Raw genomic sequence first — 27523 nt, forward strand, 5'->3', positions numbered from 1 at the left:
GCAAAGAGCAGATGGAAAAGTATTCCTGGAAGAAGAAACAACATGTGCAAAGAAACTATGACAAAATTGAGGAGAACAAGTACCAGGAACTATAAAGACTCCGGAATTTAAACGTGGGACATGTGGTTCACGATGAAAAGAAGCACCAGCTAATGTCTAAAATCTTCAGGAATGTGTGGGTCATGTTAAAGAGTTCTATTTTTATTTGGAGAATACCAATTAATGAAATCCTCATTGATAGTTTATCTCTGAGTCTGATGATAAATTGGTAATTAAAAAATTGAGGCATAAGGAAAAACACATTAGTAGGACTGAATTCTTTCAAAAATGGGAGTTGAGGATGTATCAAGAAGTATCAAGGCTGAATTTTTTCCCCCAAGATCATCATACTTCTTCAATCTGATAACTATACATATAACCAACTCCCCTAAGATCAACCAGGACCAGTCAGCATGATTTGCCAACCTGTCCCTTAACAAGATACATGGATAAATAATTAATGATTTTTCAAAATTTAATATCTCTATCAAAATATCTTATTTTGAAAGAAGTAACTACCCTTACTGTATACACCACATTTAGTTAGGTGCAGTGTTACAGTAGCTGAAAACACTGGCACAGTTCTTTTAACTCTATAGTCTGAAGAAGAGAAGTACAAAGCAAAGGAATCTTTGGGAGATAAGCAGATGTTCAACATATTATGGAGAAATGTGATCTAAGAACAGAGTTTATAGTTGACAATGTAGAAAATTAGTTAAGGGATAACCCTGATGGCACAAGGGGTTAATGCACAGAACCATGTAGCCAGGAGTTCCATCCCTAGCCAGGGGATGCCACATGGTGTGCCAGACCTCTCATGTCTTGCCTGTTGCTCCCGTCAGCAGTGCATCTCAGTCACTCTGCCTGTTCTGCTCCTCACTCTGTCTCTGTTGTATCCTCTCACCTCCCACACCTCTGGCCTGTGCCCCAGTTCTTTTATGCATAAATAAAGAAAAGAAAATTAGTGTAAAGTTATGACAGAATAATATAATTACAACTTTAAAAATTATCAACATGACCACTTTTACTTTTTTTAAATCACCCTCTTATTTTCCCTGGCCCCATATTATTTTGAAACAAATCCCACTTAACAAGAAATTTTTAATAATTTTGGTTTCTCAATAGATTTTAAAACATGCTATTTCAATTAATATAGTGTTTATTAATTTAATGGATGAAGTAGGTATTAATTATTTATTTTCATTAATTTTGAAGGACCTCATCTTCAGTGCTTAGTACACAAAGACTTATTTTTTCAGACTAGATCATATGGTACAGACTAGCCTAAATCAAGTAGCTAATTTAGCTCCATCCTTCTCTTCCTCATGAGACTACTTGAATGCTGCTTGCCTACAGGGAAATGGAAGTCGAGGCAGATTCCACAAGAGTGACTGAGTGAAGACTGGGTGCCAAAATGGGAAGATCCTATACTGTCACTTTCTATGTGTCCAGCACTTTGTAAATGCTATGGATGCAAAGATAAATAAGGTAAATGCCCTACTCTAGGATAGTTTTTTTTTTATGTTACATTTTTATCAGTTCTTTTTAAAATTTAACACTTTCTTGATGGTGAACACATTTGAAGTAGACTACACTGTTATATTACATCCAAAAATGTACTCAAAACATGATTGTCAAATATCAATATATTTCTAGAAACATTTTAAATATATTTATTTTATTTAACATAATTAACATTCTAAAAACATATATTAGAAAAATGATTTTGTTAATTCTTATAAATTGTATACTTTGTCTGATTTTGGCATAGCCATGAGAAGTATAGAACTAATTTTGCTCATTCTTATTAATATGAGATGATCCATATGATTTGTCTTGTTCAGCTGTTCTTTTTGGGGGGTATATATAGCAAACAAGAAAGAGTAAATCAACTCATATAAGTGTAGCTTAGATCCACTTGTTTATAATAATTTAAACATTTATCACACCCATGTTTATGAAATTGATCCAAATAAATTATAGTATATGAATTTGAGTGTAGTGATGATTATATATTGTATTATTTACATTTCAGTGGCTTGGACCATTTTTTCCAACATGGTATTTGCTTAAAGTAATTATACTGACTGAGAACAGTGGCAGATTGAAATTAAATGTTTGGATTAAATATTTTGTCAGCAAACATGCAGCAACTGCTTTACTGCTGCTGCTTCTCTTCTATGCATACTGATTACAAAATGATTACAAAATGATTAGCTTTTATTTTGGCACAGTTTTAAAATACTTAGATAAATGCTGCTTGATATCCAATCTTCTAATTGTTTAAATAGCTGGGGAAAAGAACCATAGAAACTAAAAATGGTCAAAAGAAATTTAAAGTAGTTTTTTAACTTCTAACTCAGTTGTCATTCAAACAAATAAAAATTTGCCAACTCTTGATATGATTTCGGTCTTCAGAGACCTATATTCTTGCTAAATATAAATACGTCCAGCTTTGCTGAGAGCTGGCAGGTGAAGAAAAAAGTGTCACTTTTTACCAAAAGAAGTATATGGAACTATTTTTAAAAGGGTGCTCTTATGGCTCTTAGGCTATTGATTATCTTTTCAAAGAGGTAGTATAATGTGCTAATGGGAACAAATAAGAACATATGCTTTAAATTTACCCTCAAATAAAAATGCATTTTTAATAGCTGTCACAGAGGTACTTGACTAGATGGTTTAAGTTTTACTTTCCAGAATCAAACAATTAACATTTTTTAAATAAAGCAAGCCTCTGAGTCTGTCTTATAAATCTCTAGTGTACTTTCACTGATATTTTGTCAGGAATTGGAAAGTTCAGGGTCAGTTTTAAAGTAACCTTAGTGCTTGAATATAGGCCAGATGGCAACTGAAAAAGAATTCACACATTTTAACTTTCAATAGATAAATATTTCAAAGACTCACAAAATCAATTGATATAAAATACTATCAATGTTCCAAATATGTTCACAAATAACTTTAAATGCTTTGTTTATATATTTTTATGAACCCACTCATATTGACAGTGCAATATCAATTCAAAACTGAAATTTATTTTAACTTATAATCAGAAAGCTAATCAACCATTTATTTGCTTACTTTATTATTTAAGTAAGCAAATTATTTATGTATTTATTTATGTATTTCTTTTCCAAATCCTGTCATACATACGAATCCAATTTTGGGATGCCCCAAGCTATCCATTCGCTTCATCAGAACATGGCACAGGAGAAAATAAGCTGATCCAAATGGAGAATTAGGAAACCATTTGGCACAGTACATATCAAATCATTCCCAGTTGCATTGTATATATGGTTCAGTCAAAATACAAATATTCTTGGTACAGTATCAGATGGTTTGCATTTTATTTTCAGGTTATTCCTGAATTATGTCACCTCAGGAAAAAAAAAAGGGGGGGGAAGGGGGTCTTTCTCAAGCATCTATTCCCTGTATATAATGGTAAAGGAGGAAGAGACATGGGAGAAGGGGAAATGGAAGAAGAAATAAATGGAACGGCAAAGGAAAATTAGGTTAAAAATTGAATTGCAATTTAGTCTACTTTTGCCACATTTTTATTGTTTCTGATTAGTTCTGACATCCAACAATCATACTGTTTATAGTTGTTTTGGGACACTCACGTATTGTCTGTCAATTTTTGCATACAAAATTGAGATATTAAAACTAAGAGTCTTCAACTTTGAAAGTGTTGCAAACTGTGAGATATTTGCTGAATTGGGCAGGCACTCCTCTCATTAAATGTTTCCTGTTATCATCATCATGAAAGATTATTTCTTTTGCCCTGAAATCATAGTATATGCTTTATAAAGAAAAACAAAAAATGCCATGCTCTACATAAGTTAAAGGCTTGAAGGTGTACCATTAAACAATAAAATTGATAAAACTGATTAGTAAAACTAATTACAAAGATTTCTGTAACTTATGTAATAGAACAAACTACACTTTTGTGGCACAGACTATTTCAATTTTCCACTTGTTCCTTTTCTTTCTAGGTACACATTAGACTAACTTTCTAGTCTTCTTTTAGATGAGGTTTGGCCATGTGTTTGAACTCAGGACATTGGAATGTGGGCAGAAGAGATTAGCAACTTCATTCCTCATCCAATTAAACTATATGTAAATGAAAAAAATTCAAAGCAATACTTATAGCTATGACACATGTGTATTTGGAAATGGGATGGAACTATAACAAAAACCCTAAAATATTTGAGGTTATCGTAGCAATTGGGCAGCAGGAAAACTGTTAGTAGAGGCAGAAACCCAAGCTTTAAAGAAGCTTAGGATTTGGGAAAGCTGTTCACGTTCCTGAATTCTGAGCAATGAGCCAAACCTCCCACTCAATCTGTTTGTCTGCAGCACCCACTACTGCCCTGAATTATTTTCCTTCTCATTCTGAAAACTTGACTTTCCCCCAGCACCCATGACTGACCTGGACTGTGTTCCTTCTCATTCTGTATGTAGTCTTGACTCTTAGATACCAAATCTGTTTCTGTTGCTTCCTAGATGCCCATTCCACTTCAGCTGAGAGTTCTTACCCCAGTCTCCTGCAGTTTGTTGTGATACTAGGAATGAAGGAGATAGATGTCATTCCAATATCATCCAATGACTACAAGAGATTTGTAGTTTACATATAATTATTGGTAAGTGAACTTTTTTACACTACCTAGGATAAACCTAGCGAGAGTATCAAATTCACTATTCAGATTTCTTGCTAAGCAACAGTGGCTTTTTAACTTGCTTATATTGCAAGTAAGAAGAACGAAATGTGACTAATAGTTCAAATTCTTTAAGAAAAGAGTAAGTGTATATAGTGCTGATGGTTACATGAGAAATAGAACAGTAGGGCAGATACCACAAATAACCTGGCATGTGAGTATCCACCCATACCTATACTCCACAATCACAGTTGCCTATGAGAAATATCGGTAATGATCCCTGAACTCTTACACTCTTAATCCTCTGAGTGCTGAGATAGTTTGAAATCATTAACACAATATACAACAACCACTGCAACTACTTAAGTTGATAAATTTACTGTATATTAGCAGTATATCCTGTTGGAAGTCTTAATCAAAAAGTCTGTATTTTTTTTGGAACAAAGAACAAATCCTGAAGTTCTGTAGTTTCTCACAGTGTTTCCAGTACACCACTTGCTGAGAACTTGTTATCTCCCCATTTCTACTCTTAGATAGTTGCTTTTTTGAAAACACAGAAACAAATCCATGTAATTTGCATCATCAACTACCTACAAGAGTTCTTCTTTGAATCCATATGAAAAAAATTATAAATGTCCCTTTACCTCTGAAAAAGTAAAGCAAAATATGACCTAGCACCATCAACACACCTTATAAATTAAATCTTTTTTGAATCACTATTATTAAAAGAAACATTCAGCAACAATCTTATCAATGTTACAGATAAATACAGATAGAGGGAGAGATGTTAACTAGCTGGAATTGGGATTTTAATAAGAGAAGTCCCTGTACGTGTTTCATGTGTGGAAATGGAAATTCAGATGCAATTTTTCGAATTATCCTGTCTCCTTCCCAGCCTGAAAAGGATAAAATATGTTGTTGTTGTTTTTTTTTTTTAATTTATGGAATTTTGCCATATGTCTTTTTTGATGACAGTCATCTTTCTTTTGTTTGAGAAACAAATGTGAAACAGTCGAAACAGTCATCCAAACTGAGTCTGGCTGCCTAGTATTTTGAAAAGTAAATAAGCAATTTTGACATATTTTTCCTGCTTGTCACCTCTTGAATTTGAAAAGACCTTAGGAAAACTGGTACCATTAACTTTAAAAACTTTTAATTAAAGTTGTTAGTTCACAATGGTCTAGGATTCAGAGGTATAGGATCACAACTCTTCAGTGTATATTACCACATCACACTCACCATCCAAGGCACACAGGGTCACCCACCCCTGTGCACACTTCACATTTTGCTTTCCACTTCACAGCTTGTCCTCTGCTAGCCTCAATTCTACCATCCGGTTACTAGCTTTTGTTATTTATATGGTCATTCCCTTTGTTTGCTTTCTCTCTCTTCCATATATAAGTGAAATGTTTGGTATTTTTCTTTTTCCATCTGTTATTTCACTCAGCATAATCCTCTACAGTTCCATTCATATTGTTGCAAATGGCAAGAGGTGATCTTTTTTTTTACAGCTGAGTCATATTCCACTGTATATATCCTACATCTTAATCTCTCACTTGTCCTTGGGCATTTAGATTGTTTCTATAACTTCACTGTTATAAATAGTGCTGCAATGAAATAGGCATTCATATACCCCTTTGAATTAGTATTTTTACAATCTTTGGGTTTATACTTAGGAGTAGAATCACTGGATTATGTGGTAAGTCTATTTTTAATACTTTGCGAAACACCCATACTGTTTTCCCTAGAGTCTGGAAAAGTACTTTCTTGCTATAAGTGTATGAGATTTCTTTTCTTCCTCATCCTTATACTCACTTGTTGCTGTCTTTGTGGTATGGGACATTTTTATAAGTATGAGAGGGGTATCTCACTGTGGTTTTGATTTGCATTTCCCTAAAAAATTTTGATAATGAGCATTTATTCATGTTCCTGTTTGCTATCTGTATGTCTTCTTTAGAGAAGTGTCTACTTATTATTTTGCTGTTTTTGATTGGTTTCTTTTGGTTGAGTTGTATGAATTCTTTATAAATCTTGGATATCAAGCCCTTTTCACTTTTATGGCATGTAAATATTTTCTTCCATGCAGTGGGGTGTCTTTTTGTTTTGGTGCTAGTTTTTTCACTGTTCTTTTATTATTTCTTTGGCTACAAACCTACCATGTCATCCTAGAAGCCTATGTCAAGAAGTGTTTTGTACATATTTTCTTCTATGTATTTTAGTTTCTGGGCTTACGTTCTGCTTTTTAATCCATTTTTCAGTTGATTTTTGTGTGTGGTGTCAGAAAGTGGTCTAATTTCACCCATTTGCAAATGGATATCCTCTTCATTTTTTTGAAGAGACTTTTTTTTCTTCAATATATACTTTTGACTCCTTTGGCATATTTTAATTGTCCATATAAGTGAAGGTATATTTCTACGCCTCCAATCTATTCCATGTTGGGGCAGTTTTATTAATATTTTACATATATAGTTTTTATATACACATACTTACTTTCATGTATAAATAGAAGTAGTTTTCTTTCTAAACTAAATGTATTTTTTTTTTATTTTCCTTTCTTACTTTTGCCTAACTGAACTGGCTAGAAATTTCAGTACAACTTGAAATAAAAGTGGAGCACACACCCTGATCTTCAAAGAAATGTTGGACCAAAAAATATGATAATACCTACAGGTTTTTTCATAGATGCCATTAATCAGGTTGAGAATGTCTCTTCTATTCCTGTTTTACCTACTATTTTTATCAAGAAATGATATTGCATGTTGTCAAAAGCTTTTTATTCATCTTTTATGACAATAATCAAATTTCCCATCATTGTATTAATATGGTGCATTACTTTAGTTGATTTTCAGGTGTTAGTCAATTCTGTATTCCTATTATTATAACCCACTTGGTTATGGTGTACTGCTCTTTTATAAGTTGCTATAGTTGATATGCTAGTGTACTGAAAAAGAATTTTTACACATATCAGATTATTGGTCTCTATTTTCATTATGTTTTTGAAATTTTGACATCAGGGGAGTATTGTGTTCGTATATGACTTAAGTATTCTACCTCTTTTAGAAAATCTTAATTAGTCTTAAAATGAATTTGTCTGAAATTAGTTTAGAAATTAGCCAGCTTATAGTTGTTTGTGAGATACAGCTTTTTCCATCCCTTTATTTTCAAACTGTTTGTATATTTGAATCTAAAAAGTGTCTCTAATAGGCAAGAGCTTGTTTGTTTGTTTATTTTAACTTCTTAAAATCTGCCTTTCCTCTGGATTATTTTAAAAATTCCTACAAATTTAGTATATTTAGTGATATGATTAGGTTTAAAACTGCATTTTTTTTCTGTTTCCTGTGGATTTTCTATTATGTTGCTAATGTCTGTTTTGAAAACTATTTTGTTTTAATTTTAGTTCATACTTAGTCCTTGAATGATTGAAATTAGCTGATAAACTGTTTGGGATTTTTGTCCATTGCTATTTGGCAGTTTCTTCCTTTCTTCACCTCTGTTCTATCAGCTGTTAGAATTTGGAGTGGCTATCTGATGTCACGCACAATCTGGACTAACTCAACAAATGATGAAAAGAAGATAACATGTGTTTCAGCTATTAATCTGGGCAGGCCCAAGTGCTCAAGGACTGCTATAGCCTTTGAGATTTTGTATACAAGTTTCACCACTGGGGATGATTTAACAGAAACTCAGCTTCTTAAAATCCTTAGTAAAGCTGGTCTGAAGACAGCTAGAAATATTTATTCTAACAAGGCAGACAGTGGCATTTCTATGCCTCCATAGTCTTTCATGTCCAGGAAGCTCCCAGTGTGAATATGCAGATAAATTACTGTAGTTATTCAATAAAAAAGAATTATTTGCCTCTGATATTTAAGAGTTGAAAAATGAATCCATGCCAACTTCAAGATATTGAGATACTTATTAGGTTAGTTCTTGTAACAAGTGTTTATGTATAGATACATAGCGCAATAGGTTGAAAGGTGGTTACTGCATTTCAGACAATATTGCCAATATACTATCTGTATTAATTTAGGCAAATTACTTACTTTACTTAAGCTTCAAGTTCTTCAGGTATCAAATAGAGGTGCTAATTAGTACCTTTTTCATAAGTTTGCTATTCAGTTTGCATTAAATTGAATATATTATACATCACTGCCTATCAAGCTTGAATATCTACACACTTCTGGGGATCTTGTCAAACTGAAGAGTCTCATCTCTGAGATGAGACTGGCATTTCTAACAAGTTCTCTTCTAGTGAAATCAAGACTGCTATTTGATGAACCACAATTTGGTAGGACATTTTTTGAGAACCTAAAAAGTGGATTTTTTGTGCCATTATTATTATTAATATCATACATTTTCCACTAAACTCAATCTCAGTAAAAGATAGGGACTTTGTTGAGGTCAGCTATTTTATCTTCTTGCCTACACTCTATTGTGTTCTCAGTACATATTTGTGGGACTAAATAAATGCAAAGTACTCTCCATTGATATGTATCACCCTTTATATTCACCACCTATTTTATTAGCTTTACTACTCATAGTAAGTTAAATAGTATTTGCATTTTATTTTCCCCTTTCTCTTTAGCAATAGTTGAGTTCTTTTTAATTATATCCTTCAATTTTGGCTGTATATTATTTTTTGAATTCTTAAAGTCCTCCTGACGTATATCTGTTACATCTACATTAAATTCTGTGCCTGGCTGCCTCCTCATCTAGATTTTATGGTGCTTACAAGTAAAAAAAATCATGCTCTGTGTATTTATAGTCACAACTTCATCACTGAACACATTCCCCATACTTAGTAGGCATTCTGTGAAATCATGTGGAATAGAAGAATAAATGAATGCAAGAGAGTTCCCTTCAGCACACATACCTCCTCCCACAAAACAAACACGCCAAAACAACAACAACAACAAAAAACTTGCTTTCTTACATTCGGGAATATGATCTAATAAAATATAGTTTTGTCTTTTATTATCTGAAGTTTTTAAAAAAATTTTTGTTACTAGTTCTTTTATTTTTTACTGGCTTACTTTGGATTGAGGTAACATTAGCTTACTACACTGTGAATGATTTTCAGGATACGGATGCCCTTCTCTTACATGTATGTTAGCACACCACACCTACCAACATGTCACCCATAATTTTACAGGAAGAGTGTATTAGGACTACCACATCCTTTGCTCATAGGGTAGACACTGTCTACCCTAGCCTTCTGGTAGCCTCAACTCTGTAGGCAGATTTCAAGAGTTTGCTTTGATTTAATTTTGTCTATTTTGTTTCATTTCTCTATATTCCATATTCCAATTTAGCCCTAATTAGTTTAGCATAATCCCTGCCAGGTATTTAACAAGAAAAATAATAAAATAAAATTTATTGTTTGAGAATTAGCTTGTCTTTCTCTATCTATGACATAATTCAAACTCTGGTCTGGAATATATTTGTAACCAGGCTGTGAAAATCTCAGCCTTGGCAGAAAGAAGCCGAGGATATAGAGGTCAATTTTCTTCAAAGGTGTCTGGGCCCTCACATCAGCCAAGATGTGACTCAGGTAGGCGCTTCTAAGTTGGTTCTTACAGACATACTTTCAGTAGACGATTGGAAAGCAGTTTTGTGTGGGTTTTGTGCGGGTTTGGTGACAGCTTCCTGTCTTTTTTGGTATCTACCTCCCAGAACCCAAGGCAAACTTAAAGACTAACTAATTTGAGGACCCTGATTTATTAGTTTATTGAAAACTTGACTGAAAAATAGTAAAATCAGGGAAGAATGTGAACTAAACCCTCTGAAAATTTCTATTAACTCTGAGCTCCAACTGATGCAATTCTAATTAGATAGCTGATTTACCACCACCATATTTTTTTTTCAGGGTTGTGGTTCTTAATTTTGACTGTACCTTATAATACCTGGGCAACATTATAAAAAGTCTACTGCTTGATGAATACAACTGAGTCATGTTCTATTGAAACCCAGGTTTCTCTGTTATATAAAAGTTGTTCAAATGATTCTCATATCTTCCCAGAGCTGAGACTCTACTACATTACTTGCACTGCAGAGTTGTCTGTACATTTCAGCATGCAGATGAATGGCTAATATGACTAGCCAAAAGATTAGATTTAAATGTATTAATGTAGTTACTGATTTGTACAAAGTAAGCCTTCAATAAATATTGGTTGAATAAATAGTAAAATTTTATGCCACTACTGTTTAAACACTAAACCTATGAGAAGAGAAATATAGGGGAACTTTTTTTTGTTGTTCCCATTTCAGAGAAAACATATTGCTATTGTTGCTAAGGAAACAATCATCCGTTCATATTCTTCATCACATCTTTGGTTCATTCCCAATGCTGATCATGTCAGGACTTCAAGAGAAACACATTTTTTTAAAGATTTATTTATTTATTCATACAGAACTGGGGTACAGGCCAGAGATGCAGAGGGTGAGAGGATTCACCAGAGACAGAGTGGGGAGCAGAACAGGCAGATCTACAAAGTACACTGCTGAGGGAAGCAGTGGGAGGGTCAGGAGAGGTCTGCCATGCCATGTGGTCACCTCCGGGGCAGGCGGGAATCGAACTCATGCGGAAGTGGCTTTAGCTTCTCAGTGCTGCGCTTTAACCCACTGCGCCACCAGGGAGGGCCAAGAAATACATTTTTAAAATCATTTATGATCAAATTTTACTGGCTCAAAGAATTATTGTCATATATATATATATATATATACACACACACACACACACACACACACACACACACACATATATATATATGTTTTCTATATAGAAGATTGTCAGGATGGTCTTTCAATGAGCAGAGATCTATTTTCAAGGAGTCTCATTAAAAAATGTGGTATAGCAAGCTGAATGACAGTTATCTTGAGACAATCCCAAATAGTTAAAAACTCTATTATAAGCCAAGGCCCACATTATAATATAGTTAATAATATAGGGCTCAACTAGTGTGAGACAAATGAAGTGTTTTAGGCAGAAAATTCAGAATCACTCCTAGATAAAAGTGAGTATTTCTTAAATTTACTCATTTCACCCTCTTGTCCCACCTTGATAGTTTCTTCTAAAGTAGAAGTGTAATCCCATATATTTTAAGAAGAAAAAAAAGAATAATTCCTCTACTTTAAACTTTGAAACAGAAGGCAATTATCCAGTTTGGAAAGGAGCCAAACCTCCAATGTTAATATCTTTATTCCTCTGAAACAAGTGGGCTACAAATGGCTATAATGGCTTGTCAGGGCCTCCATTATACATCTCAGAATTAAAATGGGTGCCCTATTTTTAATTTTCTTTCAGCAGTCCTTCCTCCATTCTTGCTGACAGAGCCCCATATACACCCACTTCTTACATGATTCATGGATAAACTCTGATGTGTCTAAGCTAATCATTGCATCTCATCCCCTTTGCTCAAGACTAGGAAAAGATGGTTGTGTGACTCTATATATGATAAGAGAGGCATTGTTTGGGAAAGTTGTCTTGCTCTTAAATAGATATGCAAAGGAGAACACAGTCTTACTTCTTTGACTCATTATTTTTTTTACATCTATATGGAATGCTATAACCATAGAATCTTTTTTTTTTTAAAGAAAGCAGAGAGCTCTCATGAACAAAATTGACATGATGAATATAGAAGAGTAGAATGATGAAGATTCTAAAGTTTTTATTTCAGTGTTATGCACCAAATTATCAATAATGAAACCACATTACTTTTGGAGCTACTTAAAGTAAGGGGAAAAAATACAACTTATTTTTTAGGCCACAGTGTTTTAATCAACTCTCAGATAGGAAATATATATTTCAAAACATGTAACATGTCATTTTTCCTGTGTTTAATGAATAATAATTTTAGCATCAATTAGACATAAATTGAAGGAAACTGAAAGCATAGCATTAAAAGGCAAGTTATTTCATGATTGTTGGTATATTAGGAATGCCTTATAAATTAAACAAATTTACTCTTTGTTTAAGAAAATCAATTTATGTTAACTAAAAACTCAGATCAGAGTTTCTGAAGCTTAGCACTATTGACATTTTCATTTGGGTCATTTTTTATTGGTGGTATTGGGGGGGGTTCTCTATATACATTGTTGGATATTAAATAGCATCCTTGGTTTCTCCCCACTAGATGCCATTAATACTCCCACCCTCCACGTCCTGTTGTAACAAGAATGTCTCCAGATATTACTAAATGTCCCTAGGGGGGAGAAGGTTTCAGCAAAATCAACCTTTGTCAAGGTTGATTTGTCACTGCCTTAAAATTAACTAGTTCTAATGAGAACATAGAAAGAAAAGAAAAGATTCTGATATAGGTAAATAGAAATACTCAATTTGTAGCAAATTCATAACAGTTATTAAATACAACCATTTTCTAAATTCCAAATACAAGGGCCATTTAAGTTGGGAGATCAAAATACCACCATTACTATAGAAAACGATTTTGCTTTAATTATAATTATATTCCCAATGCTTAACACAGTGTTTGGTATGTGGTAAATCCAAGATATTTTTTTTAAAAGAATTTTTTATTTATTTGTACAGAACTGGGGTACAGGCCAGAGATGCGGAGGGTGAGAGGATTCACCTGAGACAGCAGGGAGCAGAACAGGCAGATCAACGAAGTACACTGCTGAGGGGAGCAGCGGGCGGGTCAGGAGAGGTCTGCCTCGCCATGTGGCCACCTCTGGGGCAGGCGGGAATCGAACTCATGCGGAAGTGGCTTTAGTTTCTTAGTGCAGTGCTTTAACCCGCTGCGCCACCAGGGAGGGCCAAATCCAAGATATTTTAAACAAAGGGTTGAATGAATAAAAGTTTGGATGGGTGAATGGAAAAGAAATCCCTTAACTATTACCTTAAAATAAAACTAATCCACTCAAAATCAAATTTGAAAACATGGAGGTGATAAGTTGTAAAAATGAAGTGAAGAGGAATCTAGGGGATAGAGCTAACAATGAATAAAATCACAGTGAATATGTGATTTAAAAAAATACAAGAGATTGGCCCTCCCTGGTGGTGCAGTGGGTTAAAGCACAGCACTGAGAAGCTAAAGCCACTTCTGCATGAGTTCGATTCCCGCCTACCCCAGAGGTGACCGCATGGCGTGGCAGACCTCTCCTGACCCGCCTGCTGCTCCCCTCAGCAGTGTACTTCGTTGATCTGCCTGTTCTGCTCCCCACTCTGTCTCTGGTGAAGCCTCTCACCGCCCCTGAGCCTCTGGCCTGTACCCCAGTTCTGTATGCACAAATAAAAAAAAAATCTTAAAAAAAAATACAAGAGATTATGGAGGAAAAAATAGTGGGAAGAGAAGGTGTAGAAAAACAGCCAATTATGAATATTAAGAAGGTAATTTCCAAACTTTCTTTTAACACCAGGAATTTGCAGAAAAAGTGAGGAAGGGGGAAAACAGTAGCAGGTAAGGATCCTCCAACCATTACCTCAATTAGTACAGTTATTCTACATCTTTATCAATCTATTCTATAGAATTTTCAAGAATCTATATATAATAGTTTTGGGAATAAGTCTAAAAATTACTTTTCTGGAAGCAAAGGACATACAAAATCTATGATGCCACTGAAATTATCAGACTAAATGAGAGAGAAAGAATCAATATGGGGTGAATGGAGTGGGGAAAGTTGAAATTATCTTGATGCATATGAATTTGAGGATTTGGTGTAACATTTGTTGAAGGTATCATGCAACTAAAAAGAAATAGGCCTTCAGAGTTCACACATAAAACAAAGGTATTATGTGGATGTGACTATCACTACCTAGACATGAAGTTCTACAAGATATGATAAAAGGCCTAGAGAACAAAGGTAGGTCTGTAATCCAAGGCTAGCAATGTGAAATAAATGGAATAACTTATAGCATCAATTAATATTTTTAGTAAAAGCAAAGAAAGCAGTCATGAGGAAAGAAGGTCAAAGAAAATGGCAGAAGATGAACTATATCAATGGTAGACGTATGGACATATACCATAGAAAGATAGAAATAGATGGAGCTGAATGAGACTGTGCATGTAGTAGCAAGATGTGTAACAGTATTGAAGGCAGAAAAAAAAAAATAAAGCAAACCTTTTAACTGTGTGTATGACTGGACAAAAGCCTGTGCAAGTGTTTTGTGTCACAATGAGAACTGGAAAATTTACTTAAGTGAGATCTATTTTACAGAAGTCCCAGAGTACAACTTGACATGATGGGAGCTAATATGCCAAAAAAAAAGAATTACTAATGTAGACTAAAATAAGTCACTCTAAAATCTCTAAAACTATCTCACTAGATTTAATGATTCTTTCCCAAGAGTTGGACAGCTTTCATGACTTCCTACGCAAGTGAAATCTGGATCATGTCTTAAGGGAGACCCACCTACTTGGTTTAATTTTACCCACCTCTAATCCTTTCCAGAAAGGGAGGAAATTGCTTGGGAACTGGTCACTCAAAGTGGCTAAATGAGCTAGAGAACAAATAAGGGACCATAAACCTTAAGAGGAGAAAGACATCACTGCAGTCCCGTGCTATTCTAATCGTTTTTGCTGTCAAAATCCTTGCCAAACAAAATCTTATTTGGAAGGCAAGATAAATGATTCTCAGAGAAGCAGGGATGCTTTGGTTGAGGTAAGATTAGTGGGACCTTTCTTGTAACCCAGATTGTATGCTTCCTGAAATGTCTCTTTACGCCCCCTACAGCATGACTGAAAACAATCCACACAGCCTTTTTATTTTCAAATAAAATCCAATGCCCAGAAGTATTTAAGGACTTACTGAAGATGACCCAGCTAGCTAATGGCTCAGGCAGAATTAGAACTCAATTATCCTTAGTTCTGTATATTGAGTTTAAGTTGCAAATGTTCCAAGGGGCATTCACCTCAAAGTAAGGAATCAAAACAGAATGGGTATTTTTCCTTCATCTTTGGGCGATTTCAGAAAAGCTACTCAAATCAATTATTTTCTTTTCTAAATTTCTCCCAATTAACTGATTGAGTTGGAAAAATATGGTTTTCTAGAAATAAAATAGTGCTCTATCTTTTTTTCACATTCCATTTTGCACTTTCTTATAACTAATTCGTACGCAATTACTTAAAGTCAGTAAAGCTTGCTCTTCACTTAAAGAGTTTCTGCCTTAAAGTGCATTTAAAGTATACAAGTGGAAGGAGAGTGGTGGAGAAATGACATCTTACTCCCATTTGTACATTAACAAGAAAATCAGATATAGCTATAATTTAACCTTAATTTATCAACACTCTTGGGAAAGATTTGATGGTCTGACTCCAACATCAAATTCCTTCATCACTGTCTCTAGAACTGTTAGCAGCTTTTGTGGATTTTTTGTGGGAGAAAACTTTCAAAGGCTAATACTGTGTCTATGCAGGACAGGCATAATTCCTTTTTTGACAGGAAGTTTTTATAGTGTATATTACTATTTCAATTTTGGCATTAACGACTTAACCAATGCCAATTCAGTCTTTCCCATTCTATATGTTCAATTTTTATTAAAAAAAAACAAAATTTATAGTTTTAAAATTATTTGCCTTGTATGAGGATAGTTAAGCAGTTTCTGGCAACTAAGTATGTTAGAATATTATACAGAAGAAGAAGTACAATGAGTCATTTGCAACAAAAAAGCATTTCTAAATGCAAGTCTTTGCCACTGTTTCTATTGTTGTTTTTTATTGACTATTAAAGAGTCACTGTTTTATTCTTTCCTTTTGAATGACCTGGCAAATAAAATGCATTGTGAAAGCTGAATGCATCAAACAAATGTGGATTCATTGTAGCCGAATAGATGATACCCAAGTGAGAAACCAGCGTACATGCTATGTGTGTTCAGGATGTCCATACATCATCTCCCAGGGATTATAGGGACAAGCACAAAGTTTTCTTATACAGTCTGTTCCATCTACGAAACATGAAAATAATTTGCAGTCAGGTCAAATGCCTTTGGAGAATGTGATTCATTGCACTGCTTATGACCTATACCGAATTTGAGTTTGGAGATCTTCATCTCAGTATGAAACTAGGTAGATTTATGGGTCTGTCCACACTGCAAAGTCCTTTGACGTCATCTCAATAGGAAGTATACTTGGTAGAGGGAATGCTAAGGCAGTACATAGAACTACATTACGTAAAAGTAATTAAAGCAAATAACAGTTTATTTCTGCAAAAAACAAGCATTCACATAATGCATTTCCTTGGGCATTTAACAAAAGTGATGGTTTAAATGCTTTTGATTAAGAAAAAACAATATCTAATTGAAAAAAAAATGAAGAAGCTTTGCTTTAATTCCCATTTTTGCTTTTATGATATCAAACTTTCCATAACACAGTCTACTTTTTCAATATCAGATTTTCTATAGTATAATAAAACCATTTATTTTTATCTAAACACATACATATCTCACACACACACACACACATATTATCCCAAAATAAAGTTAGATACATTAAGTAGATATAAGTGTTTAAATAGCCTATGTTAATAAGGAAAATAAAAATTTTAAATCTTTGTTCAGTTGATTAATTACATATCTATTTTTATGTAAACAAAATACTAAATGTACTTTGAATAATCATGGCTACTGTAAAGGACATAAAGGAAGAAAATAATGCAATAGAAAAGGAAAAGTATTTATGAAAAATAATGCCTTTAGGAGTTATATTGTAATACATTTCTGGTACTGTTAGCTTATTTTTTACACTGAAGATATTTTTTGAGTGGGCAAGTTATAATAAAGGGAAGATTGCTATTTTTTTGTAGGAACATACTTTAACAAAGCTGTCATTTATGTATAGGTAGTCACATTAGCTGGGAATTGTCTGAAGAAAAAGATTTAAGCAGAAGGCAACTTCAAATTAAATTAGCAAGGTTTTTAAAAATAATTGAGGAAACAAAGAGTAATTCTCTGTAAGGAGAAATCAGGCTGTCTGGTGGTATGTTGGAAATTTGAAGATAGTTCAAAATGGACTTACTCTGGTGATGTTGGACTAGGCATATTACATAGAGTGATGTCCAATAGTCAGACTAAGTTATTTCTAACTCAGTAATATAGATTCTTTTCATTATCCCACACCAATAGTATAAATCAATAGGACACGGGAGCACTCTAGTTGTGGCAACTTAGGAAAAAAAAAATCTGTAGCCACATTTATAGTGAATTTTTGGAGGAAGGATAAACTACTCATATTTGTATGTTTATTGGAGTATTTTAGTTTCTACAAATAGGCTGTGAGCTCTGTAATAGGGAAAATTTCTGTCTTAAACACTGATCCACCCTAACGCCCATGTTACAGCATAATACCAAATCCTCACTAAGTGCTCAGTGAAATCTGCTGAGTAAACAAATGATTAAAACTTGATCAAGTTAATTGATGAAAGACAAAAAACTGTAAATACCTCTGCATGACCCATAAGAAATGCTGGAATTCTTATGAAGTTATGAAGAATCGAGAAACTAACATATGGAAACTTCTCAAAAAATTAAAAATGGAAGTTTCATACTATCCAATTATCTCATTCTAGGTATTTACCTGAAAAATACAAAAATGCTAATCAGTGAGATATATGTACACACAAAAAGATGAAATCCTGACATGTGTAACAACAAGGCTAAACCTAGAGCATATCATGCTTAGTAGAATTAGTAAAATAAGATGAGGAAAGACAAATTCAATTCAACTTCATGCATATGTGGTATTTAAAGAAACAACATATTGATAGATTGAACAAATAAATAAATGTAAACCCTTCAATTATCAGGTCAATTACTGGTTCCCAGAAGCAAATGGGGAGGGAGATGGGTAAGTTATAAAAGGGATCATTTGTATGACTGCTTAATTCAATATAAACACATGCTAATTTTTACTTATGTATATCTGAAATTTATAAGTTTATAATGCAATGCAACCTTGATTTAAAAAAAATAAATTAGTTTTAGTATGTTAAAAGCATAGGTAATTATTCTGTTTCACCATCAAGTAGACATTCTACAATATAATTTTTACACTAAGCTCCTGTATTTAGTATCATAATGCACATGTTAAGGCTCAGTCCTCTGTAAAGCTTAAGTCAGATGCTGGTTAAAATTGGGAGTCCCCAGACCACCCAGGTTATCTGTACTGATTGATTAGTTCAAAATATGATAGTTTCCCCTGTTCTCTCAGATTTGTGAACACTAGAGTAGTTCACAGAATTTAAGTGCTATCATTTGCAGTGTTATTTATATTTATTTAATTTACATTTATAGACTAGTTTTATTGTAAGAGATATACATCAGGGCAAGTCAATTACAGAATTAAATAGAGGGTGAGGTCTGGAAATGAATGGTGTCCAGAATTTCTATTAGGGTTTTAACTCAATCTCCAACATCTCATCCCTCCTAACTCTTCAAAAGAGGTACAACCGATCCAAAGTCGTTGATCCTTTAGTCAAGTAGTTGATCTTTATGGTTACCAGACCCCAACTTGCAGCAATTTAGAGACTCACTGTAGGTCATCTCATTAGAATAACAGATACTCCACAGGTAAAAGTAAATTTATCAAAACATAATATGTACAATAAAGACAATTTTAAATTTCACTTTCCTTCAGTTCTAAAATCTCATTCAATAAATTGGTACTAGAAATATCTGAGAGTCATTGGAATTTTTAGTTATTATTTTATTGGTGAGATTCTGAAGATTGATTTCTGAATCTATGATACAGTGCCATTAACGACTAGTGATAGGTGTGAAATTAGCTCTATCACCATTTCTTCAAGTGACTTGAGTTTATGGAATCAAGAACATAGCAATTTTAGAAATCACAAACATAAATAACTTTGTTACTAAAGAATACAAGTACTGCAAAAAGCTTCCACAATGCAAGGCAAACATTTTTAAGGTTCAAACATTTTTAACTAATTTTAGTAAATGATAAAAGTGGCCCTTTTAGATACTCTGTATGTAGGATTTAATCAAGATTCAGGAAGTCATATTTGCCAGTCTACTTTTTTTTTTGAAATTTAATGATTTCATTTATAAACACCAGACTTCTCTTATCATCAATGTATTCATTAAGCACCTGCTGTATATCAGGCACTGTGCTAGGTTCTGAATGTTGAGAAGTGAAAAGAACAAACAAGATTTTTCCGTACATGGAACTTTATTTTATGGTATACAATATAAAGAAATGTGTTACTATACAAAAAAAGTGCCGACTGTGAAGATTGCAGAGGAGGTAATAAGTAGAGGAGGACACAGTAACTGACAAGTGCTTTGGAAATTTAGCCAAGAGCAGTCTTTTTGAAGAAGTGACATTTGAAGTGAGACTCAAAGGAAGGGAAAAGTCATTTAGGCAGAAAAGCGAGGGCTCCAGAATGAAAGCGGTTTGACAGAAATTTAGAAACTCAGTGACAGGAGTGATGAATATGGGGGAAGAGACTGGGGCAATCAGAGACTGACAGATCAATAAGAGTTTTGTTGGACATGGCAATGAACTTGGTGCAATGAGAACTCTTTCGAAGATTTTTAAAACTTCCTGGTGACATGATCTCATTTTCTTTTTAAAAAAAGTTTCCTTTGACCCTACTGTGCAGAATAATGGAAGAAAAAGGGAAGAATGGAAGTGAAGAGATCAGTTAGAAATCAGCTTTATAATGTAAAAATATTCTAAAGTTCTGCAAAATGAAATATATACTCTCTTGATAGCAGGAATGAATTGTCTAATTTTATAAAAGTAAATGAAATATCAACATCAGAGAGAGAAGAAAGCAATCTATGAACTTTCTTTATTCAGAGTCTTGGAGAAAGAACAATATGCCACTCCCAATAGGGTCTCTATTCTCCACTGACAGATACCATAAGCAGTAAAATGATATTCCTGTTATAGCAAAGGGTATAAAGAGCTCTGCTTTTATGACCACAGTTTGTAGTACCAGTTATACATAAAGGAAAAACAAAAATATGATTTTAGGAATATACAATTAAAATATATGTTACATTATGTAATATGTTTTGCCAGTTATTAACAGAAAATAATCACTTTACTATTCTATGAGAAAGTAATAAAAACTTAAGGGTAAAGTTAATATGTTTGTGGTATTGAAGTTCTGGGATTCCAAGTTTTTAAATGGAATGTGGTCAGATTTTATAAAGAAAACAATGGAATTGCAGAATTTGATAGGAAGAAATTTGCTTTACAAACAGTTCTGCAGTGGATACTTACTATTTGAACATATTTGTGGTTTCAAATATTTGCGTATAACCTAATGTTTTCCTCATTTTTATATATATTTTCATTATGTACAAAGGAAATAATCATGAATTCAGTTAATCTGAAGTAAAGCATTATCTGAATTAATTTTAAAAAATAGAGTTACAACTATATTCAAAAAAATTACGTTGTGCTCATTTATAACTGTGATAACTATAATCAATATTCTTTACTGGCACATGTTAAGAGAAAATGAACCTTCTCTGGATTTAGAGCAAATCATTACCTTTTCCTTTAGAGCATAGTTAGTAATTAAGGACAGACATTTTATTCAAAAAGGTATTGTTTGTTCTTGAAAATTCTAATTTAATGTACACAGTGAGGTATTGTCCTAATTTCCAGAAAATTCCTTCAAAATATAGCATTCTGTTTTTCTTTCCTCAATGCTACACACTCTGAATCTTTCACTGACTCCTTCTGAATTTTTTTCACCTTTCTCCCCCCCCACCCTACCTTTTATTTCTATCCTGTTGACTATTTACAGATATCCAGAGGAACAAAATTGTTTCTTTAATTAAAAGAGGAAAAACAATTTTTAAACGCTTCCATTGTGGGAAAATGTTTTCAAAGATGAAGCGTCAGGGGCTTTCATTGTGGTCTCTGTGCTGTTTTTCGAATGTTTTGGTATTTTAGTGACTGTAAAGAAATGACCCTTAAAGTTGCCGTGTCAGACTGGTAATAAAATGACGTCTTGGGAAAACCAAACTCTTTCTTTCTCTGCACTTTTTTTTTACTCCTGTAATTAGACTTGCCATCATTGGGGACTGTCTTTGTTATTACCAGCATCCCTCTCACCTCTGCTCAGGGACAGCAATAGCTAAGTGAAGGCATCCCCTTATGTACCCTGCAGAAAATTTGGACACAAACCACATTCACAACACCTGCATTTTTCCTTTGTTAACCTCCTATCTTTGGGAATTCTTAGTTTTGTTTGCAGGGGCCCTGCTTGGCATTATTCTCCCTTGTGCTTTTTCACAATGTTCTATTATTTGTTATGAAAAACATAAAAAAGATAACTGCTGCTCTAGCCTTTCAAGTTCCCAGCCGGCATAACACTTTTCTGAAATTGGTCACCAGCCAGGACCATCACTAAGGAGAAACATGTGGTTGCCACTTGTGTCTAGTGCTTGTCTTTCTGAGTCTAGTAGTTTCAATTGAAAGCACTGATGTCACTCTTCCAAGTGAATGAAATCCACAGGGATTGTAGCAAGGACTAGGATTGCTTTTTATGAAGCCGGGGACTCCACGTTTTCTCCTCAAACCATCAGCAGACTCACCTTCTGCTGTGCCTGCCAGCGCCAGGGCAGATGTAACTCATTAGCGCGCTCATACATTTGTTTTCTTCAAGGGTAGGCCTGCTCCCTGTGCCTTCTGCTGGGTTCTGTTCAGATGCTATCAAGTTAAAAAAAAAAAAAAAAGTCTTCTATGCCACTATGCCGTTTCTTCTCTGAGGGAAACTTAAAGAATTATGACTGAATAACTTGTACCTTGTAGCCCAAAGCTATTGGTGAGTTGCCAATTATCTACTAAACCTTCCTAAAATATATATTTGTCAGTCATTGATTCATTCATTCAAAAATGTTGAGCACTTATTATATACTGGGCCTTCTTTATAGAGATTATAATTTGGTGGCGAGACATAGAAAATATATTAACAAATCAAAGAGGAATAGTTCATACAAAGACAATTGCAGTAGATGAAAGAAAGTAACGGAGTGTGAAAGACTGATCATCTAGGAGTTGCCATTTGAACTGAACCCGGATAAAGTAGGGTAAGTGGTGCTGTGACAAGTGGGAGGAAGAACACATGGCAAAGGGATCAGCCAGCAGGAAGCTCAAGGTGGGATTGGATTTAGTAATCTGAAAAAACAGAAGGCCAATGTGGCAGGGACTGGGGAAATATACTAGCAGGTGGATAAACCCTTTTGAATTTTTTTTAAAGAATTATTTATTTATGCATACAGAGCTTGGTTACAGGCCAGAGGTTCAGGGGCGGTGAGAGAATTCACCAGAGAGAGTGGGGAGCAGAACAGGCCGACTGACTGAGTATGCTGCTGAGGGGAGCAGCAAACAGGTCAGGAGAGGTCTGCCATGCCCCTTTTGAATTTTATTATCAATACTTTATAGATACTGGAAGAAAATCAGTAGAGATGATCAGTCCAATAAAATGGAATAATATGTGCCCAGAATAGTAAAGTAATTCCTAGCATGTAATATTTCATAACTGTGTTGGAAGAGATCCTTGAAGTCAAGTTTTCAATTGTTTAATTGTTTAATTAAATATTTGCAAGTACTAGTAGTAATATTATCAGTTCAATATATTTATTCAGCATTCAATAATGTGACATACTGTTTAATGGGCACAGCAACACTGAAAGAGAATAGCTGTAGTCACCACCTTAATAGATATGCAAACTGAGGATTAAGGTATATATTTTCAAATGTGCTAACGGTCACAGAGATAGGAAAAAGTCTACTTGAAATTGAAAATCAGGCCTGACTCTGCCAGCTCTTCCATTGGGATTAGTCTATTAGGAGTTAAACTCTGTGTTAGGAGAATAATATACAAAGATGTTAGTACAGGGTTGCTATGCTCAATGAACTATAAGTGACCCTTCTGGGTGCATGATAAAAATCCCTGTTTAACATATAGGAAGCTAAAGTATCTTGAGAAAAGATGCATAGCAGGGATTTGAACCAAGCATTGTTTGCTTCTGTAAACCTTTTTTCCTATAAACCCCTGCAGTCAAAATAAGGAACCCAGAGTAGGTGAGAGCTTTTGCAGCAGTGATTGCACCAATTATTGTTCCTTGGTTGGAGGCATCAGCTCTCATGGGATTTTTATTAAAAGAGAAGAAAGGAAGGTTATTTGGAAGCCTACTTAAAATTGAAGATATTGGAATAAAACTCACAAAATGAAGGAATTGCTGAACCACAAAGTTCCAGGAGGCTAGAATTAGGTGGAGATCTCAGTAGACTTACATAGCTTTTCTCTGGTGCCACCTGAAGGTAACTCAGCAAATTCGCTCCTATTTCTGTATGTTTCTGCTTAAATTGACTTTCTCTGGAAGGACATTCAGATGAAGTTGATGGAGATTCTCATGCCTCTACTGCAAAGAGTTGCAGTGGCTACCTGCTGAAGAAATGAGGGAAAAGCTAAAAGGCTACTGTACCAGTCATCTCTAAACCTCACATTTTACAGATAAAAACCCGAAGTTCAAGGTGTGGAGGTTATATTTTTCCCCCAAGGTCACCTAATCCCTGATATTTGAGGAAGTTGCAATTAAGAAAAATGTCAAGTTTGTTTTCAGGATGTTAGGACTCTCGGCCTTAATAACAGTTGTAGTCTCTAGAGACTAGAAATTAAAGGGTCTTTACATTTCTTTATCAAAAAATGTTACAAATGATCGTTTAGCGCTTAGTGTAAAGTAAAATATTGCTGGATGTATTTTGTAGGATAAAACTTATTCGAATCTATGTACCACCCATTTCTTATAAAACACACCTTGGGAATTGCTGGGCAAATGAGAAGTAGTGGGTGGTCGAATAGATGTCTCACGAAATTCTTAAGCTTGGGCATCAATATGATTCCTCTTTTCCTGTTGTACACCTTAATATAATATTTCAGGCACATTTAATAAAAACTGTATCTGGTATTCCTTAGGACTGTCAGTTTTAGACTTTATTCTGGATTTTTTAGTATTTAGCCAAACTTCAGTTGACAGTGATCTTTTCCTATTTAATTACAATGAATATTCTCAAGCAAATGTTTGAACCTCCATCATATATCATGTGTCTGTTAGTATAAAGGAGACCCAACCCAACTCCCTTTTCAGGTTTTTTGCATTAAGATTGTGTCTATAGAACTGTTTCATTCCAGCAAAAATCATGTGACCACAGCAACCCTCCCAGGTAAACCTTAAATTGTCCTTTACCCCAGCTAAACAGAGTAGATTTATAGTAAGCTTGCCACAGTTGGAAATCATGTATTTGAGCTTATTTTACCACTTCCACTAGTTAATAGAAAAATTCAAAACTTCAGTTCAAAATACTTGGAACGGTCTGCAGAGAGTTCAGAAACTTGTGAGACCTGAACTTGAACCTGTTTCTTTAACATCCACAGTGGATGTTGTTAGTCCTCCGGGAATTAATCTCACAATCAGACTATAAAAAACATCAGGGATAAGAGTGATGAAGTTAGGGCAAAGATGAAGAAGAGATTTCCTTAGGGTTTGAAAAGAAAAATATATTCAGACCATCAATCTCAGTATCCTAGGATGACAGATGATGTTTTAAGAAATAACTATCAACAGCCAACAGCAGGGAAATAGTTTCTTTAATTGTACACTCACTTTTGCAGCTATTTGGAGTTGTCTGCATAAACTCTTCTCAAATACAAACATACATACACACCCACACACATTTATTGAGAGCAAATACCCATTGCTGTAGTTAATGGAGTGAAATACAGCTGAAGTGGGACTAGGAGAGCAGCAGGGGAGGACTGTGGAAGCCAAGTTAACTGCTCTGATACAAACTGACTTTTTTGGTCTTTTCCAGCCAGACCATGTATTATTGTACATCATGTAAGAAGGGAATCCTTTCTGTAGTGAAAGCACCTTACTGACTAAAGGGTCAGCACAAACCATGTTTGAGGTTTTCTGTACCTCTTTCAATTCAGGAGCTTCTGCCTTCTGCCCCTTGGTCTACTAGTACTGCCAAGTTATGGGATATTATGATTACGCTGTGCTTGCCAAGACACACCTAGAATTCTGCTTAGGGTTGAGAGATTCCAGTATGAGAATCATGTCGAAAAACAGGAGGATGTCATAAAACAGCCACCACCGTGACGAAGGAGCTAAAGGAACTGATTTATGAGGATGGATTAAAACAGCTTAATAGAGTGTCCAAATCATGACCCAACTCCATAGGAACATCATATTCTTTGAAGATAGAGGGCAATTTTGTAAGCAGACAATTTCAAAGACCTAATGGGTTTTAGAGGTGGGAAAAGAAAAGATCTTCACCTCACTGGTATGTTGTGTACAGGGTTAAGACAAGGACAAGTTAGCAAATCCAGAGTTAAGATTGTTCTCTCCAAGTGACACTGTGGAAGTGTCTCCCCAGAAGTGAAAGACAATTCTATGATGTTAAATTTGGACAAATGTCCGCTACAAAACCATATGGACGGGGGTGGCAGGGAGGGTGTAAGTGAGATGACTTAATAGGGCTTGGCCATCTCTACTGTCTATTAGTCTGCCATTTTCTGAGTCATTATTTTGTTTTGTTTTTCTTATTCATTTTGGAGACAAAAGGTCTTTAATTTTAGTGCCAACATGTGTCTTCAAAATCCAAAGCATGTCCTTCTGACAGTCTATTTACAGGCTCATTAAAATGATTATTTCAGCCACTTAGGAAGTATGGTAACAGTGATTTTTGCATCTCAATAAAGCACTTCCCATTATTTAAGAAAAAAAAAAAACAAACATCTTCCTTTCAGCTAACGTATGAAAGCTGTCATTAATGATATTAGTTCCATCTAAGTTATTTTCTCATGGGTCATAAAGTAGTTTGGTATATTCAAAGTTGGTTCTCAATTCTCTTATCCTAATTTTGTGATTACTATTATAAGGAGAGAAAAGAAGATTTGGTACCAGTAAGAATTAAAAATATATATATTTTTTTCTACTTAAAAACTATATCCATAAATTCCATCATGACGTGGGGAATTACATAACAGGAGAGAAGCTAACATGAGTTCTGGCTTCTGACTCGCTGTTCATAGACAGTATTTTGCCATTGATTTACTGCATTGTCTTGAGCCTGCAACTTAATTTCACTGTGCTTTTGTTTCTACTATAGAGCCAACAGGAAAAGCAGCAGCAGCAGTAACAACACTCACTGCCAGTGTAAGAGCCAGGACTTTCCTCTACATCCTTGTGGGATTTCCTAAGGATAAACAAGATCTTTGCATGAAGTACTTTGAGCTACTTAAACAAGTAGGAAAAAATCTTTTCTACTTTAAAATTTTCCTGGTTTCTGATACTTGGGTAGTTTTAGTAGATACACAATAAATGCCAAATTAAACTGAATTATCATTAATTTCCCCAGCAATCGTGGCAGGTTAGAATGTACAGTTTTGATAGTCTGACTGACACAGAATGGTATTATTGCAAGAGAACAATAATTACAATTTATTTTTCCAGAGAAGGTCAAGTCTGAATGCCAAAACTGCACTTTTTAGTAAGCTATAAAGTTATATGAGATCATGATGTGTGTGTATATAAGTATGTATGTATATATATATGTGTGTGCACATATATACATATATGGATGTATACACACATATTTAATAATGTGTAATATGTAGTAAGTGCTCATTCATTTTTGTAACTTTGAACAATACATGAGCGGACGAACAATGGCTGAAACTTCTGGGCTCCATGCTTTGTCAATACCAAGACATACATAGAGAGAATGGTGGGCAATGAAGCTTCTAATTTCAGAAGATATCTAATACAATTCAAGTCACCTTCTGCTGAAAGTGAGGGCTATGTTTTAGCCGAAGAAAATGGCATTACTCATTAT

Source organism: Condylura cristata, unplaced genomic scaffold (assembly GCF_000260355.1).
Source record: "Condylura cristata isolate star-nosed mole 26May11 unplaced genomic scaffold, ConCri1.0 scaffold00002, whole genome shotgun sequence".
Lineage (NCBI taxonomy): Eukaryota > Metazoa > Chordata > Mammalia > Eulipotyphla > Talpidae > Condylura > Condylura cristata.